The sequence below is a fragment of the Rhea pennata genome, chromosome 2 (assembly GCF_028389875.1).
Source record: "Rhea pennata isolate bPtePen1 chromosome 2, bPtePen1.pri, whole genome shotgun sequence".
NCBI lineage: Eukaryota > Metazoa > Chordata > Aves > Rheiformes > Rheidae > Rhea > Rhea pennata.
Window position 1 is genome coordinate 132,690,599 of NC_084664.1, and position 20,078 is coordinate 132,710,676.

A 20,078-nucleotide genomic window follows, 5' to 3' on the forward strand; every position below is an offset into this window, starting at 1 on the left:
CTCAGAGTTGGCCTTAAAAGGACAAGGCAGAAAGAGGCCATTCCTGCATTCTGTGATGTTGATAAATACCAGAAAAGTCCTTTCATTGAAAAAAAAAAAAAGACACTACACTGCTGTATGGGAGAAACAGATCCAACAGTCCTTCATCTCTTTAAATTAATCCTCCAGCTGACTGACATCATTTCAGTCTTTCTGCATGATTCATCTCAGCCAACAGGCTTCCACTACTAGCCAAACCTCCTTCAGACATCAAGGAAGCAGAACCACAGATATGAATGAGATTCAAAACTTGGAACCCTATCTACAGGCATAATGAACCGGAAAAGTCAGATGATGCTCAGAGTTGCAGTACTTAGCTTAAATGCCTGCCAGTAACAGAAGGATCTATGTTAAACCCATGTTAGTCCAGAGTACCATTTTCATGCATACTGTAGGCACTTTCTTTAATACACAAAGTACTGCAGACAACATATATTGTGTTAGACTTCCCAACACAATACAACAAAAAACACTGTTTTCACACGCTTCCTTGCCTGCTAATGCATTTACCGTAACAGATGTCTTCATTTTTTCTTTCCTTTTCTCTGTTGGAAAGTTTCAGCTATAAACAATTTCATTCTTTCTGAGAATGAAGCTAAGGAAAGAATGATTTCCTCCAAGTTAAAAATAATTTCCTAAAAATTGTGACCCTGCACTGTAGTACTGCTGTAACACTGTGGAATACCTGGAATTAAGCAGGTGTCAGAAATATTTCTTCTGATATTCCACAGAAAACTGACCTAATTAGACAGAGTATAGGCCTTCAACTTATTTTAGCAGACATATGTTCAATACACACTTGTAAAACTTTGACTTCTAAAATCTTTGAAGGCTTCAGCTTTATGGTGCATGGTCAATTCATTACAGCTTTTTCATGTTGCTAGACTTTTTCATAAAAAGAAACATAAATCATCTCAGCTTTGATATATACTTTAGTGTTATCATAATATTTCTTATAGTACGGTTTTACCTCTGTGATCTATAAGTGCTTTGTTTACTTAATATAGTCTAGTTCTAACAAATGATGTTATAGCACACAAAATAATCTAAAATAATAAGTCACAATTTTGATAATTTTGGCCTTAAATTTTTATATGTCACTTTTACATATACAAAATGAGGGAAATACTTAACAGGTATGTTATAAAAATAAATCTGATAATACTATAAAGCATTTTGAAACTATCACAGGAATGCAAGAAAATAGCCAATGACAGTATTATGTGACAAAGAATCCTACTAGTTTGAAACAAATATGATACAGTGACACTATATGAAAACAGAAATGTTGTTTTACTGTACTTTTTCTCAGTACTGTCTACTTTATGCATTCAAAGAGGCAGTGTCTGAGCTTTTTTTTTTGATAAATCATTATCAATTACAGATTTTATCCTACCAAATATGGATTAGAAATTGCATTAAGGTTGCATACAGAATCCTAGTGCTGGCATTTTCTAACTTTTGAGACTCTGACTTTCTTAGTTTATTATCTTAGACATTTTTAAGTCACATCTATTTATATTTGTAGTTACTTATTAGTGGTATGGCATATAGTATAGAATATATCAATATACGTAATATACATAATTGTGCAAGAGAAACATCAACTTCAAAAGAACTCAACTAAACAAAAGAAAAGAAACTTTTCATAAGAAATGGCATTCAACAGGATTGCAGGATTAGAGAATGATTTCTGTAGACGAAACTAAATTGTTTACGGTTATACATCATTATACCAAAAGTTAGGAAAAAATAGCTTCCATATGCAAGCTAAGTGCATAAATACTTACATTACAGGAAAAACACATCTGTAGTTCTGCAATTTAGAGAAAGTTGTGGGTGTATCAGAGACATAAGGATTTCTTGTTCTTGTAGATTTTCTGCTCCTTTGGAGACCATTCCTATACACAAAATGTATTCACCAACTACAAGTGTCATTTAATTGCTTCATTCATAGAGCTCCTTTGTTGTGCATATGCAAGATTTTTGATTTGTTTTACTGCCCATTAGTGTATCTCTGATACTTTTTTCTAATTAAAATAATTCAAAGGACAATATGCCAGCCAACTGAGCAACTCATACAGAGTCTAGACTTTTGCATCAGTATGCATAGTTTTCTTTACCTTCAGGAGTGCTTGATTATGTTTCTCAACATATTCAATCAGAAGGGGTTCTGAAGAGATTCTCTTTTCAATTATGCATGGCTCATTATCATACTTTTAGTGAAGCAGAAAGTACGTTACAAGGTGAGAGCCAAAAATGACAAGATGGAAAGCACAAAGCATAAGTATCTTAGAAGGATTTCTAAATTTGTCTGAAATAATATTAATTCCTAATAATAATAATGACCCTTTCTGTAACATTGCCCTTTACAATCAGCTCTTCAGAGCATCTTTCACAAGATAAGATATGACACAAAGCTATAGCGAGGAAAGCACACAGATCTCATAGGCAAACAAGTAAAAAATATTACACAATGCAGTGGGATTTAAGGAAAGATGTTTCCTAAGGTAGAAAACAAGTGTTCATGAAACAGGAAAACCCTCAGATGAATGATAATGGGGCACTATTACGAAAGATAAAATTGATGGAGATAAAACCTTAGGCTACAATAGGGAGGTAAAACAAGAGCAAAGCACCACATAATCAGGAGACATCTGAAACAAGACACTGAAGTCAGTAGATCATAAAGTAGGTCATGGGAAAGAGAACTTGACTCTGAGGGTAAAGGAAAGAATATACAAGGATTTAAATGGTGGATACCTTGGCAGGAGGAACATCACTTTCACTAGCAGTATTTTTGTTAGATTGGACAGCCAAAACCTTCACGATGGATATAGGAGTAGAGAAGAAAGAGAGGATGGATGGAACTAACTGAAAAACCAGAAGGAAAAAAATGAAGAATTGCAGACAGGAAAGAAGTGGAGAGTTTATAAACTCAGGAAGGGAAAGCCTAGATGAGGAAAGAGATGAAATACAGTCGACAAAGATGCCTGAGACATCAGAAGAGCCATAAAGAAACAATAGAGAAATCTATGTTTAACAGTAAGACTTTTTTTCAGGGCAAAATATGGAGAGGACGGATTGGAGAATACCAAGAGTAGAGTTTTTGGAGGAAGAAGTTAGGCAGCCTTTATTGAAACTGAAAGAATTCAAAGGCAAAGAGGCAGGATAAAGTTAGTGTGGGAACAGGAAAATAGAATAGGAAAGATTTTCTATTAGGTGAAGAGTGTGGATAATATGCTCACAGGAAAATATGTACAAAATTCAAAACGAAGAAAAAAAGAATAAAATGAGAAAGAGGAAAGATACAGTCTGAAGGACTGTAAAGACCTTAAGAATGACTTACCAGAAAACAGATTAAATTAAGGGCTAAGGAGAGTAATAAAAGGATGAGGAGGAGGAAAGAAACTTTCTGGATATTGAATTTATACTGCTTCAACATTTTAAAAATCATTCACATAAAGAAATCACATTTACACTCTTAAGCTCTAAGATATTGCTAACAAACCAGATCTATCATCAGAAAATGGGTGTGCTGCTGAACAAGAGCCAAACATTAATTTAATGGAAGAATGAAAATATAACAGTAAAAGCATTACACAGATCTTTAGGGAAAATAATTAAGAACTATAATTCTGTATAATATGTTTGATAAAAATGAACTATGTAAAAGTGCACAAGTGGCAAATACTCACAATATGGTGCATATGTATTACAAGATCTTTAATGGATTTAACTGTCAGTCTGTGGCCTGCTGAATTCTTCTATTCGAATAAATTATTGACTTTAAAGTATCTAAACATTTAAGCACTAAAAACTGGCAATACGACTGAATCTCTTCAAGCTTATGGACTATTAGTAATTTCAAGAAAATTCAGGTATCAGAGTTTGACAGGAGTCATGCTTAACCAGAACAGGTACTTAGCTTCCTCAGTAAAATTAATGTAATATTATATCACAGTTGTAGAATCACCTTTACACATCACCTTTACTACTAGGAAAGGACAATGTCCTCTATGCAGCCTTGGTGAGGCCTCATCTTGAGTCCTGTGTCCAGTTCTGGGCTCCCCAGGACAAGAGAGACATGGAGCTACTGGAGAGAGTCCAGCGTAGGGCTACAAAGATGATCAGAGGGCTGGAGCACCTGCCCTATGAGGAACGGCTGCAAGAGCTGGGCCTCTTCAGCCTGGGGAAGAGAAGACTGAGGGGGGATTTTATCAATGCCTACGAATACCTTAAGGAGGGGGGGGGTGTCAAGAGGATGAGGGCAGATTCTTTTCAGTGGCACCAAGCAACAGCACAAGAGACAACGGGCACAAACTGAACCACAGGAAGTTCTGCCTGAATATAAAGGAGAACTTCTTTACCATGAAGGTGACGGGGCACTGGAACAGGTTGCCCAGAGAGGTTGTGGAGCCTTCTTCTCTAGCGATATTTAAGTCCCGCCTGGATGCAACCCTGTCTAACATGCTCTAGGCAACCGTGTTTGAGCAGGGGGGTCAGGGGGGTTGGACTAGATGATCTCCAGAGGTCCCTTCCTACCTCAACCATTCTGTGAGTCTGTGACTATGGGGACAATGGGAGGTGTTTGATAGCTCTTTTTGCACCATAAAGGTGTTCTTCTTAATGTTAGAGCAAGGTTTTTGTACTTAATTATTTGCTGCATTTTGCTATCAAGACAAAAGCTTTAGTTTACTTTACCTGGACAATCATAATAAAAGAATTGTCAGAAAACCACTAATAAAGCACAAAACAATGTAATGCAAAAAATAAAATCTTTAGAAAGTTCATGGGATGGAAGCAGGTTTTCAGAACTCTCTGCTAGCACATATGGGATAAAAAGTCAAATTTAAAGAAAATTACTTGAGCTCAGCAATAGAGTGAAATCTATACTTATTTAGCAGGTAGTTGCAGCAATTTCCAGCAGCAAGCAAATTTTTGACATAGAACTGTGGAGATACATCTTTGGCTTGGTAGTGAACATAATAGAGTTAATAGATGTTAAAACTTCTTATGAAGAAATATTATGTATTCCAGCTTTTTTAATGTGTATATTAATATATAGTTTTAAAATACTTGAATAAGTTAATATATCTTCATTGTCTGTGGATTTTACTGTTTTAATTCATATGTCCTTCCTCTACAGCAGCCAAAAAACAATTCACTATAAAGAAATGAAACAAAGATACAGAATCATGTTGTCAGTGTATTTCTTTCATTATCACTGATGACTTAGTATGAAAAAACACAGGGTTCAATTTCCTTTGCTTATACGTTCATCTTTTCAAAACTGTTCTGCTTAACTCTACTATTATATATAAATATATAAATTAGATTACTTCTGACAGTGTAATGGTGGATATACTCACTGTATCAAATTATTCAAAAAACTATACTTGAAAAACTAGGCCATAATGCTTTTTATGCTCTCAGAAAGCAATTAAAAGACAATAAAAAGCCAAGTGGACTTTCTTCACTCCTTTATCGTAGCACTCTAGTCTGGATTAGATAGTAACCCGCTAATAAACCCATGAAAGCATTTCAGGGTTCACGCCTCTTTATCATGATTGAAACTGCGAGACATGGAATTTTGACTTGAATGTTATTAGCCTGATTTTCACAAATCCTGCTTATTTTCCTTTTCAGCTATTTTTCATTATTATTAGATATGCACTATTAGTCTTATTTGGAGATCCGGACCATCTCTAAATAAGAAGTTTCTCCTTATCTTGGAATTCCAATTGTTTATAGCACAGAAGGACCACTCAGAAATCCACATTTCCTTGCATTTGATTGCTTCCAGTGTCCTCCCCCCCTAAATCCTACCTCTCTTCCAATCTAAAGGAGTGCTTTTCTCAGCATCACATATTGCTAATAGTATGCCCAGCTGTTTTCTGAATTGCTATAGCTGCCAGGCACTGGAGCCCTAGGATAATTTAAAACTGGCCTTCTCTCTCAATACATCATCATTTGAGAAAGATTAAGAACATAGATTAAGAACACAGATTTTAAAATTTTTGCTTCTACATTTAAACGTAAGAGTCGAACTGATTCAAAAGCTAACACTAACTTCACTTTTGTTTTGATTTACAGTAAATATCCATGGATTTTACTTAAAGATAAGATCTAGTACAATAATCAATTTAAATCAAGTTAACATTTCTTCAGTACAATAATCAATTTAAATCAAGTTAACATTTCTTTCTCTGTCAGTTTATTATTTCTCTGAGATAGTTATCTCTGCAAACAAGCAATGGTATTTCAATCTCTAGGATTCTTTACCTTTTTTTAATAGAAGCTCCAAGGCAAATTGGGTGACTGAAAGAAGTGAAGCTATTTCTTGAATGGTTCTACATTTTACTGTAAGCAGACAGATAAATTACAAAATTATTTTCTTTCATGAGAGAAAACAGTATTTTCTAAACCCTGCACCTACATATATTCAGCAGGAACTTAATTTCAACTTATTTTGTCAGGAAAAGTTAATTTCATTGCCTTAGCCAGATTCTACTTTGTCTAATCAATATTCCCCCAAAATGATTTTGGATACAACATATTATCCAGTTCTTCCTGGTTGTAATTGTTGCACAGCGTCAACCTCTCCTGTTAAAATAGTAAACAAATCCAGATGCCAAGTTCATGGTCATGTTGCAGCCCAGAGTTAAAACAAAAAAAATCAAAAGAACATCAAACAATTTTCAAACTAAATGTTACTTTGCTAGCAAAACTGATTAAAATGGGAAGGTTTGGTTTGTTTTTCACTGAATAATTTCAGTGTGTTACAGCTGTAGCTGTAAATCACTTAAAATTCTTGGGGGAATTACAGGAATACAGTCAGAGCATGTAGAGATGTGTCGAGGAAGGCTAAGGCCCAGTTGGGATCGAGTCTGGCAAGGGATGTCAAGGACAACAGGAAGGGCTTCTTCAAATACACCAGCAGCAAGAGGAGGACTAGGGAAAATGTGGGCCCGCTGCTGAATGGGGCGGGGGCCCTGGTGACAAGGGATACAGAGAAGGCAGAATTACTGAATGCCTTCTTTGCTTCAGTCTTCACTGCTAAGGGCAGCCCTCAGGAATCCTGTAGCCTGCACGTGAGGGAGCAACTCTGGAGAAGGGAGGACTTTCCTTTGGTTGAGGAGGAAAGGATTAGAGACCTTCTGGGCAGGCTAGACATCCACAAATCCATGGGCCCGGATGGGATGCACCCTCGGGTACTGAGGGAGCTGGCGGATGTTGTTGCCGGGCTGCTCTGCATCATCTTTGAAAGGTCATGGAGAACTGGAGAGGTGCCTGAGGACTGGAAGAAAGCCAGTGTCATACCAGTCTTCAAGAAGGGCAAGAAGGAGGACCCAGCCAACTACAGGCCGGTCAGCCTCACCTCCATCCCCGGAAAGGTGATGGAACAGCTCATTCTGGATGTCATCTCCAGGCATGTGGAGGAGAAGAAGGTGATCAGGAATAGCCAGCATGGATTCACCAAGGGGAAATCCTGCTTAACCAACCTGATAGCCTTCTAGGATGGAATGACTGGCTGGGTAGATGAAGGGAGAGCAACAGACGTTGTGTACCTTAACTTCAGCAAGGCTTTGGACACTGTCTCCCATAACATTCTCCTAGGCAAGCTCAGGAAGTGTGGGTTAGATGAGTGGACAGTGATGTGGATTGAGAACTGGCTGAAAGGCAGAGCTCAGAGGGTCATCATCAGTGGCGTGGAGTCTAGCTGGAGGCCTGTGGCTAGTGGTGTCCCCCAGGGCTCAGTACTGGGTCCCATCCTGTTCAACTTACTCATCAATGACCTGGACGAGAGGACGGACGGCCTCCTCAGCAAGTTTGCTGATGAAAGCAAGCTAGGAGGAGTGGCTGACACACCTGAGGGCTGTGCTGCCATTCAGAGAGACCTGGACAGGCTGGAGAGTTGGGCAGAGAGGCACCTCCTGAGGTTCAACAAGGGCAAATGCAGAGTCCTGCACTTAGGGAGAAATAACCCTAGGCACCAGTACAAGCTGGAGGCTGACCTTCTGGAGAGCAGCTCTGCAGAGAAAGACCTGGGAGTGCTGGTGGATGACAAGTTGACCATGAGCCAGCAATGTGCCCTTGTGACCAAGAAGGCCAATGGTATCCTGGGGTGCATTAGGAAGCGTGTTGCCAGCAGGTGGAGGGAGGTGATCCTGCCCCTCTACTCAGCCCTGGGGAGGCCTCATCTCGAGTACTGTGTCCAGTTCTGGGCTCCCCAGGACAACACAGATATGGAGCTACTGCAGAGAGTCCAGCGTAGGGCTACGAAGATGATCAGAGGGCTGGAGCATCTAGCCTACGAGGAACGGCTGCGAGAGCTGGGCCTGTTCAGCCTGGGGAAGAGAAGCCTGAGGGGGGATCTGATCAGTGTGTACCTGAAGGGAGGGTGTCCAGGGGACAGGGCCAAACTCTTTCCAGTTGTCCCATGTGACAGGACAAGAGGCAATGGGCAGAAATTGAAGCACAGGAAGTTCCGCCTGACCGTGAGGGGGAATTTCTTGACTGTGAGAGTGACAGAGCACTGGAGCAGGTTGCCCAGAGAGGTTGTGGAGTCTCCTTCTCTGGAGATCTTCAAGGCCCACCTGGATGCAACCCTGTCTAACATGCTCTAGGTGACCCTGCTGAGCGGGGAGGTTGGACTAGATGATCTCCAGAGGTCCTTTCCAACCTTACTGATTCTGTGATTCTGTATTTCTTTTGCCAGCTGTGACCCAAATGGCAAAATTTGATTGTCCCATGAATGGAAACTGACAAATGAGACTTGAAAAGACTTCCCATTGCCAAGTTTAACAAAAATCACATAAACCTAATTTCAGAATTTTGCCTACGATAAATCACAGACAGAAAAAATCCATTAGGAATTATGTGATTGTGGTCTAGAAAGAGAGACTTTTCTGGAAAAGTTCCAGGTTAGTCAATAAATTATGAGATACTGATGTGCAAACGCACATTATTTATCTGATAAAATGAGCTATAAAGTACTGGAATTCTCATCTACAGATTCTGAATTGTAAGTCCTCTACATATAAGTATGCTTTATTTTTTCTTCATATTCTTGTAGGAATTCACAAACATGACCAGATGTATCCTGCAGAGCATTTTTTGTTACACAATAGCACTTGTAGAACTCAGCTGGTTTTCTTTGGAATCTAGTTTAATAAATCCTTTTTTTTTGTTTTTCTAATTTGTGAAATTATATTTCTGCTAATTAAGCAACAATAGTATGAATTTACATCAGGTACAGCAACCAACCTACATCAGCTCCACAGATTTACAGGCCCTACTGTATACCTGTACTGTTTTTAAAGTAAGTCTATTTGATATTATTTGTTCTTTCCACAGGAATTTTGTATTGTTTTTGTGTTTTACACATATTTTTCAAAAAAATTTTTTTATGCAAGACTAAAGCCTCATTCACTTTATTTTTCTTTACTGGAGGAAATTATAACAATATCAGCCAGAGTTCTGTCACTGATTTCAGTGGTGAGAAGATCTTATACAATGACATAGAATGGAATTTTCTTAAGGAAATATAAATGTGAACAAGCAGACAGACAAACTTAGCTACAGTTTATAGAATACTATGCAATCCTTCGAAATGTATGTCTGAATATTTTAATTGCTGGGGAAAAATATCAACATAATTGAATTATGGGAGGGTTAGATCTCATGATGTTTTACTTTCATTATCATCTTGCAAATTTATTGATTTTTTTTGTTTCTTTAACAGTCTCCACCAGGAAGCATAATGTTGTTCACTGAGCTGAAAGCTGTAGTCCACAGATATTCTCTAAATTGAAATTGCTATTTTTAATGAAATTTCAGTTTCTACCAATTATTTTCTTCTTTTACCATTTTGTTTTCATAATGACTTAAATTGTTGCTATGCATTTAACAGGTTAAAATTCTCACCAGGCTTTGGCTCTGTTTCTGCAAGCATAAATATATATGTCCTCAAGATTCTACCTCAAATCTCATTTCAGTCCAAATGTTTGTTGAATTAAAGTTGTTTTATCTCAAATTTATCTCCTTTAGGAAGATACTACTAGTTGCCTTGACATTTCTGCAACTGACTCTGGTAGTCCTGTAATCAACTCAGTGATGTACTGTGGGCCCACCTTATACAAATTGTGTTTAGACATTTTTATTTCACAGCATGCAAAATGATAGGAATATTACTTGTAAAATACATAGCCCTACAAAAGCATGTACATACCCAACAATATTTTAAATCAAACAGTATATGCTTCTTGCCAGTATTAAGAATGTCGCAGCAGTACAAATTTAACTATTAAAAACAAATAAAAAGAACTACAGACTTTTCAGGATTTTAAAATGTTTAGTTCATATTTCTTTTTTTTCATGAAGTTCAAGAAAGCATTTTTTTCTTCTCTGAACCATATAATTTCCAACCTAATTCTTACTTTTTTTCCCCCCAATTATAGACAAAATCCTGCACTTAAAAGACTGCAAGTCTCCACAGACGATCAACACTAACTTTGTTTGTGATTAAGGGGGAAGAAAGGGGAGAAAAAGAAGAAAAATCTGAATCCTAAATCTGTTCACTCTAACTCATGATAAATCCCTATGAAATTTACTGGCAATTATTCTGGACTGAAATCCAAAGGGCCTAACAGCTTATAGTTGTCTTACTGTCCCATAGAAGCAAGCAGTCTATATAACATTTTAGCCAGCAGTTTTAAAAGAATTATGTATTTGGAAGAAAATCTAGAAAACATGAATTATAAATTAGATTGAGACTGAAAAACTCTTTTTCTTTATAATGCTTTAGAAAGCCTAACATTTCTCATTAAAATAAATTCTCTCTAAATCTTTCTAGAATATTAAAAAATGCCTCTCTAATGGGATGTCCCACAAATCAGAGATCTAATAGCAAATAAATAAATGCTGAAAGCAAGTTACATCGAGCTTTAAACTTTTCATTTTTAATAAATTAAGTTATTCAAACCTTGACAGAGCTCCCGATGTGCTGACATATGAGGTTTGGATTTTTTTTTTATATAAATAATTTGAGATATCACTTCTATCTTTTCAGGAGTAACCCAGTACCCATCCGTTTGGCTAAGCTTTGGGGCTAATCAGTTCCACTGCATGTCTGCTATGTTATTAATCTTTATCCTAAATCCAATTTTATTTATCATAAGCACCCTGCTTCCTGTTCTGGACCTCTGAAATAACTAAGCATTTGCTCTTTGTGTACAAACAAGCACAGAGCAGGACTGGTTTACATCTCGTACATATCCCACACCAAAAAGGATTTCTGAATTCCATCTTCCAAGCTTTTTTTCTCCCACATCATTTATATTTATCTACTACTCAGACTGGCCCCTCTATGTATTCTGAAGAATATATGCCTATCTTGGGGCAGGCATGAGAAAGCAGGATGGCAATGGCATGCAGACCACATCAGGACAAAATGCAAAGTCCAGTGCACAGAACAGTGCAAAATGCAAAGTACTCACCTCTCATGTTCTCCCAGCCAGAAACCCTCCCATGATATAAACTGTGTAATCTTCATCATATGAAAAAAAAAAAATAAAAAAAGGAAGAGTGGGATCATTTCAAAGACCTCAGGGGAAACCTAAAGCTAATTTATAACCTAATATAATCCAAATTAGTCTCAGATGCAGTATGTATTACCATTAAAGAAACAATTTAACAAACTCTTTGACCTATAAGATTTTGTCAATGACAATAGCTTCAGATAAGAGTCTGCAATAAAGTCTGCTGAAATACTTGTGCTAAACAGGAGATCTAAACACTATGTATAGCTTTCTGGACTACCCTCAGGTTTTTGGACTCCATTATGGTAATTACAGAAGAACATTCTATAGTTTCATAAATATAAATTTATAATTATGTGCCTACATACACAATTATAAGTATGTATAAGTTGTATATATACATACAATTCATAAATGGAAAAGTTTTATGTTCAAATTGAGTCATAATTTTAAGATATTTTCAGTATAGAAAAAGAACTGTTCTGCCAGACAGGCAGCCCAAATTGGAAAAGCAAAATACATTTCTCTTTCCTACACTGTAAGACTGAAGTGGTAAGACTATTGCTCCTACCATACTCTTCCTGTGGCTCATCAAGGAGCAGCTTTAGATTAGGCTTATAAAATTTTGTCTATAAGTGGACCCATTACTTTTTCATGCATTTAGGACCTGGATAAGGGAAGAACAGAGGATAAAAGATGGATATTAGTTTCTTACATTCCTTCCATGAACAAATTCTGGTTTTGATTTATTCTGCTTCATAATGCTATGAATTTTAATGCAGTCTAAAACAGAAGCAAGAAAAATTCAGGGAAGATCAGGGCCATTTCAGTTTTCATGACTTCAGAGATGCCATGATGGCCAGAAGTAGGCGCAGAAGTACATTGCTCATAACTAACACATAACTTTGTGAAAGCACAGAAGCCGTCTGTCAGTACAACTCTTGCTCCATTCCTATCACCGTGTGTCAAGGCCATCCATTATTCCTCCTCTTCTTTCCTCTGTACAGGTTAAAGCCATTCTCACTGGCATGACAGTGAAAGAAGATGCATCATATACTAGCAAAGGAAAAGGATATTTAGGAAATGAACATGATCCCTAGCAGTATATAAGCTAAGATCATATTCATGGACTAGACTAAGGATGGTATCTTCCCACCTAAGGAGAGTATCTTTCCCAGTACTACCACTGTCAACAAAGCTACTATATAAGTATCTCACAACAGATTAATAGGTATTTCATTAAAAAAATCTAATTAGCTAATGAAATACATTTTAAAATTAAGTGTTCCTTCCTCTAAAAGAAATGAACCCCTGTGTTAAGTCTATCACAAAATATAATGAAACACACCTAAATGATTCTCAAGATATATGTGAGGACAACTAACTTTGTCAGTATGTAATTAACTACAGATATTTAGAGAAATAGGAGGTTTTCTTCTTTAACATAATTTGAAAATAGCAGTGAGAAGACATACTACTGTTTTTCATGATTCTGAAACAGCAAAAACCAACACAAAGTTGATTTTTGTGTGCATGTAAACCTCTCTTCATATATTCTGTATCTTTCAAAACTGAGCAACATAATTACAAACTTAAATGTCACCATTGACAGAAGGTGCAGTAAGATGAGTTTCTGAAAAATATTCAGACTTTTTGCAGAATACGCAACTCAATATCCTAATACCTATAGTAAACTCACTCAACGTTTTCACTGAACGAGAAGCCAAATCCTTTGATTCAAAGGGATAATAGATACAGACTACAGAATTAGCCAGATGTTTATTTGAGTAGGTGCCAAATACACACAAGACCCCTAGCATTTCCCCACCAGCAGCAGCATAGGCAAAAAAAAAAAAAAAAAAATATATATATATAATGAAACTCCATCTACAGAGTGTCTATATAGGTATGGGCTTTTTGCAGGGTTTGAGGGGGTGTTTGTGTGTATGGTTGTTTTTTGGGGGGGGGTTGGGGGAGTGGGTTGAAATACGAAGACAATGAGATTTGGCAGCAAATATCCACATGTAATTTGTGAATTTGTCAGTGAAGAAAAAATATTTTTTTCAAAATCTGGGAGTGTAACTGAGTATGAAATTCTATTATAATTTTTTATTTTCTTAGAAGATGCAAAATGATATGGCATAGTCTATATTTAAGAATTAGTATTTCTTTACAATATCACACTGCAATATCTGTAATTCTGTGGAGATTTCCTTAACGCAGGAATAGAAAATCAGTTTCTAAACTCAACTATAAATGTAAGGTCCAATAAAGAGATGATAAAAACCTTCTTTTTTTGCCTGGATACATTACTTGAAATATCAGTACAGAGACAAGTATTGCAAGCTGTCACCAGTTTACGTGACTACCTTTGGAACAGTTGCTAATCATTGTTCTGCATTTAACAAATACTGTCAGTATCCCTACATGAGCAGTATCTTGCAGGATGCAATTCTGACTTTCCCAGGCCTCTTCCCAGGCCTTTGGGGACCTATTTTTCTCTTTGTGATTAGATCCTGAAGTTAATGCAGTATCTAGGTTTCACTCCAAGGTTACCAACTGTGTGATGACTGGTGTGTCTACATAACTTGGCCTCTGCCAGAAGGTCTTACAGTGAGCAATTGATGCTGGATGGTAATAAATGCAGAGAAACGGAACTTTAACACAAGTATCAATTACTTTTCAATACAGTGCATACGTTCTGGACTAAGCAAAATGAGTTTCTCTTACACAGAAAACTCTAAGTGGAACATTTACCTAAGTACTGGCATTCCCCTACAGCCCCTTCAAGGGAACCACTGTTCAGGCAACTTACAGCCTCAGCAGATGCTGCAGATAATATGCAGTAAGATCCTGTGCCTTTTGTGGACCTTCTCCTCCTTCTATCTTGCTAGAAGTCTCTTTTCAGCACTCTGAAAACCCAAAGCTTCATCCACGCGAGAAGCAAAAACAAAACTAAAAACAAACAACACCCCCCACACACACCCCACCAATCCTAATTGTGCTTAGATATTGTATCTTCTAGTAACAGGATGTTTTTAACATTACTTTGAAAAGAAAAACTTAAAGATTTCTTAAATCTTAGACCATTCTTCCATTTTTGCACAGTTCCAATACTATCTTTTCATGTTAAATTGCACACTTTCTAAGTCTAGGCACTAAAACCCCAAAACTTGGTAAGTTTAAAAAAGTCATCAAGTTTTATTATTTCAAAGTTAAGGTCAAACTACCTATTATCACTCCTACATTTCTTATTCAATATATATTCTTGTAACTGCTAATGGAGTTGCTCTGTAATATTTGATTTTGATTTTTTTCCTCCATTTCTAGAGTTCTTCTCTTCTTTATTCTTTTTTAATAATACTAGCAATCCTCTAACTTACCATTTTCCCATACTTATTAGGCCTTAACTTCTTCCCTGAAGTTGTTTCTGTTCTTTTGATTCCACTTATTGCTTATGTGTTTAAACTGGTGTTTATTCTCTTACCTATCTGTGTAAATCAGGTGTTACCAGATCATAAGGAGCTACTACTCTGTTCCCAAATTTGCGTTTAGTTTTATTGAAAGACGACGATTGACCTTACCTTTGAATCCATACGACTCAACAGCGTCTTGGCATCCTGTAGCCCACTCCCTCTAGGGAACTCTACCTACATGTGCCGCTCAATGCGTTCAGAGGCCAGACATTACCCAATTCTAGGAGATTCTTGAGGCAGAATCAGAGCAAGGGGGAAAGACAAAGCTGCGCTACTTTTCAGTCCCAAGAAGCCTGAGCATGAAAAATAATAATTTTAGGGAACAAATGCAGAGTTGGGGATTTTTTTCTTTTTTTAACTGCAAGTCAGCCCACTATGTGGTTTCCAATACTCTGTAAGTATCTTTCTGGTTCACAAGTGACACAGCTGAATTGAAGTCAAGGCAGTATATTTCACAAAACTATCTAATTGTGACACACTTGATTAAACAAGGCTTCTCTACCACTTCTGAAATGGCTTTATAACATAATGGTAGAATAGATCCCACCATCTATGGTAAAATAAAAACTGAAAAAAGGTAGCTAACTGAACCATTAATATCTGAAATTAATTCAACCGACTAAATTGCAATATCATCCTAATATTTTCACATACATTTGGCTTTTTTCATACAGCTTACACTTACATACTTAACTTTCTTTCTAGCTCTCTTTGCCTGAAGTCCTGGGGATGTCATTTTCATTATATATCATGATTTTCATTTTCTTGTACATTATCAACTCAGTTACAAATGGGCTCAGCTATTCCTATCAACTTCATCAACATCTTTTTAAATATAGCCATTTTTATCGTAATCAGCACACTCTCCTTTGAGCTTATTCAAATCATGGGAAGCTTTACGAGGCATTTATATTTTGTATTCTGTAATGCTAGTGTGCTAGGAAGTGTCTTGATTGGAATATATTTCAGCAAATATAATTGTAGAAAATCTTTTAAACTAATTGAAAGGGTTTCAAGTTCTTAATCAATTGAAAATAATGCCTACTGCTTTTTTTTTTTTTTTAAGCGCTATGTTCCCTTCTGTACCATTCTTCTTTAATTATTTTTTTCTTTATATGACTTTCCTTCTATTACTGATAATAAGGCACACAAAATATTCCAAATCAGGCTGAACAGTTCTATCATGTGAATGATTATGGGAAATAAGATGTACTGAAGCAGAATCCCAGCCCCTTTAAAATGAAAGGAATTTACCATCAACTCAAAAGAAACAAGATTTTACCTTCTACATTTCAGAAGCAGTTACTAGCTGACCATTTAAGAATTTTAAATCCTGTTACTAATTCAAATCTATTTTAAAAAAGAAATTAGCAGAGAGCTAAATATATGTTGAATCTCAAAATAATATACAGTGAATAGATCTTCCTATAGAGGAAGCACCATAGCAACAGGCATAATTTTAAAGAAAGGAAAAGGAGGTGTGAACTGAATTTTCACTGGCAGCCATGTGGCCATCCAAATGAGTTTCAACTAGGTACCAGACCAGTATGACCAGATTTAATTTTATGTAGCAATTTTTCAAACAACTATATGCCAGTTACAATACAGAAGATGATATTCAGGTCATCCTTCATTGTAGGAACTACGCGATAAGTTGTCATCCCTCTCCCATAGTTACAGTGTGTCTGCTCATCTATTTGTGCTTGAATGAAATCTGATTTTCTAACTTTCTGGGCAGCTTTCACAGAGATTCCATATTTCATAAAAAGAACCTCCCACAAAACACATTTTCTTCTGTTTTCCCATATGTTGCATTTTCCTCCAAGGTAACTCTGGTCTAGTGCCCAAGACTAACATGCTTCTGTCATGGACCTGTCACATACTTAATGAACTCTTCTAGATCTACAGAGACTAAAACTATACCTGATTTACTGTGGCGATTAGGAATTCCCACGATCAGTGATATGCTTGAAGAAAGAAAAGTTGTCAGAGAAAGAAGTTGTTTTGCATTATTTTAAAGGTTTATTTTACACAATTTTTATAATTTTCTGAGATCAGCATTTATGTCTGTGTAACAATGAAAGCAGACAAGAATAAAATCAAGTTAACACACATATATCTACAGTAAACATAGGTTAACTGTAGCGAGATTTCTGTTCCCCACTGGCTGAAAGTAGTACACTATTTTCTGCGCGATTGCAGGATCCCCGGCCTAGATGGGATATCCATAAGCGATTCATTATGTTAGGTGCATAGTGTGGGCATTCAAGCAGATTCTTCTAGCTGTCGCTTTTCCTCCTTTTGGCTTTTTTGAATGGAACACTGGATTTTAAGGAACACTTTTATGGTGGGAAGGCAACTTATTCCATTGAATTTATCAATCATTATGTAAAATGAACAAAGTGCTGTGCAATTAGCTTGGTTAGCGTAACATAGATTTGTTTCACATTACCTATGTCTCCACTGGCAACAGTGGTGTCTCTTATGATAAAGCAACTGATGATTAATACTATCTTGACTTAAGAAACCAAAGCCACTGATGATTAGCTATGGAAAAGGAAGAACAGGTATGTGTTTTGAATACAGGCTCAGCAGAAGGCCACTAAAACTGTGTTTTGCTGTAAAATCTGATTACAAGGGATACACAGCTGAAACCTAATGGGCACACTGCCTCGTAGAGTATCAGGAATATCACCTTCCGTTCCCTTTGTCATTAACTGAGAGACACAGGAATTGCTACAGGACAGTTCATTCCTTCTAAACCTTCCCTGTCCCAGAGGATGCTCTCTCTCTCTCTCTCTCTCTCTCTCTCTCAACTGACTGCAGAGGAGACTAAAACAGCTTTGGACACACCACACACAAATGCCTACCATTAGAGAGGATTAATCTAGGCCTGAGTTTTTTGCTATTCTCTTTCATTCACTCTGCATTATAATTATTATATTGAGTGTATCATATTTAATCAACTTAAAGTAGTAGAAGGATCTGCCCAAGGAAAGATTTTACAATTTCCTGTATGGTGCTTAAAGACAAAGGAAATTGAGCACCGAATTGTTTCTTCTCCGATCATATATAACCTTGTAGGCAAGAAATGTGGAAAATCTCACCTTATAACAGCAGTACATTGAAATGTCTTTAAATGTGCCATTGTCAGCAAATATGTCAAAAGTCAACACCCTCTCTCTATGCATGACTACAATCACGGTCACCTCAACGTGCAGGACTATTTCTCTTTGTGGCAGGGACTCAAAGTAATTATCTTGACCATGGCGGTAAATTATAGATAACTGGACCATTACAGCAGAAAGTAAAAACATGTTGTTTGGAATGAACTAATAACTCAGATGAAAATACAACCATACACATTACTTGATAGGTAGCACAGTATGGATGGTTCCCAAATGGCATAAATACAAACAGAATGTAATCAGCAGTAGTTTTGCTTAACTAGATTTATAGCAAGGAGAACAGATTTTCATCATAATTCTCTATCAGGCACAGAAGGACACTAGATGACTTACGTCAGATTAACAAGACTAGTGCAAGATAAACAAAGTATATTCAGCATTTTTCAGATACTAGAATAACTGTAATCATTGGCAATCTCAAGATACATTCAGTCAAGCTAAGATTGAATTTCTTAGAGATAGCACACAGGGAATGCAAAGTGAGCTGTTTCTCAGAGCAGTAAACTAAACTCAACTCAATACTGAGCAGAAGTTTTGAGATTCTTTCTTTCAAGGAACCACCATTATCTCCACCACTAAATGATTCCCTTGTATTATATCTGTCTTCTACCATACACATGAAGTCATGAAACTCACTGGTAAAACAACTTTAAAAAGGAAAAAAATAACACCTTTATTCATCCAAAAATAGCTAAATATATCAAATAAAATATCAAATTCTGCCTATCATTCATACAGCTTCAGGGAAAGATTCTCCTGTGACAATCTGAAGGAGAAATGAAAAGACTTTTCAAAAGGCTAGTTTATTTCTCAATAAGAAATTATGCTTCTCTACTGCAAAACCTTTGTACTGTAGAATATCACATTCAAATAAAACCCTAACAAAACCAAAGAATGGAGAAATGTTCATAGTTTTAAAGATTTTTCTTCCATGACTTAGTCTTTCTAGTCAAGAAAATGATGATAAATAGCCAAGAATATCTCTGCTGCTCTTTGAGAACAATTTACTAGTGATCGTTTCACATTCACATAATTTTCTACTCTTTTTCTTTAGTCTAAAGAATAAAACATTCAATTGCCATCTCAGCTGCTTCACTCTCCATGACCAGGTTCCCTTTGAAAGACTGCAGTCACTTCTGTAACAGCGCTCTCTCTCCTGTCTTTAACAAACAAGTTATGCTTTGTCCCTGGAAGATGAAGCAGTATTAAAATTAAGTGATCACAAAACACAGCTGTGCAACTAGTCTGCAGTTATAAGATATTTAGCAGCATGATACCAAGAAAACTGTGATATAGGGCCTTCATGGTAGAATGCATCTAACACGGCTTAACAACCTAAAAAACAAGGTTCAGGTTCAAAAACCTAAAAAACTTTTATCCTTAGCTTCCCCTAAAGTTGACAGAGAAGGACTGACATCTCCAAGGGGGTGATTCATTGTATTTAGCTTAGATGCCTGCTTTGCAAGGAAATGAATCCTCTTCTGCAAATGCCTTTTGGCATGACTGAGATCAATCCCACTTAAGCTGTATTAGAAAGTAAGTAATGTTTAGTACAAGAAGCACGTGAACAAACTGGCATGACTTCATTCAGGAATGAGTGTTAACTAACTAAATTGCTATATGGCAAGTGTTCTTCAGGTCTGTGTCTGCATGCATGTATATATGTATATGTATGTATGTATATGCATTTGTGTATACACATATATATGCACACAGGCACACACATATGTATTCACATGTACTATGAATACATATCTAAGAAAAGACTTACAAAAATTGGAAGCACAAGGCAAAGAAATCCATTCCTTTGGTTCAATTTGGTTTGGGGGGCA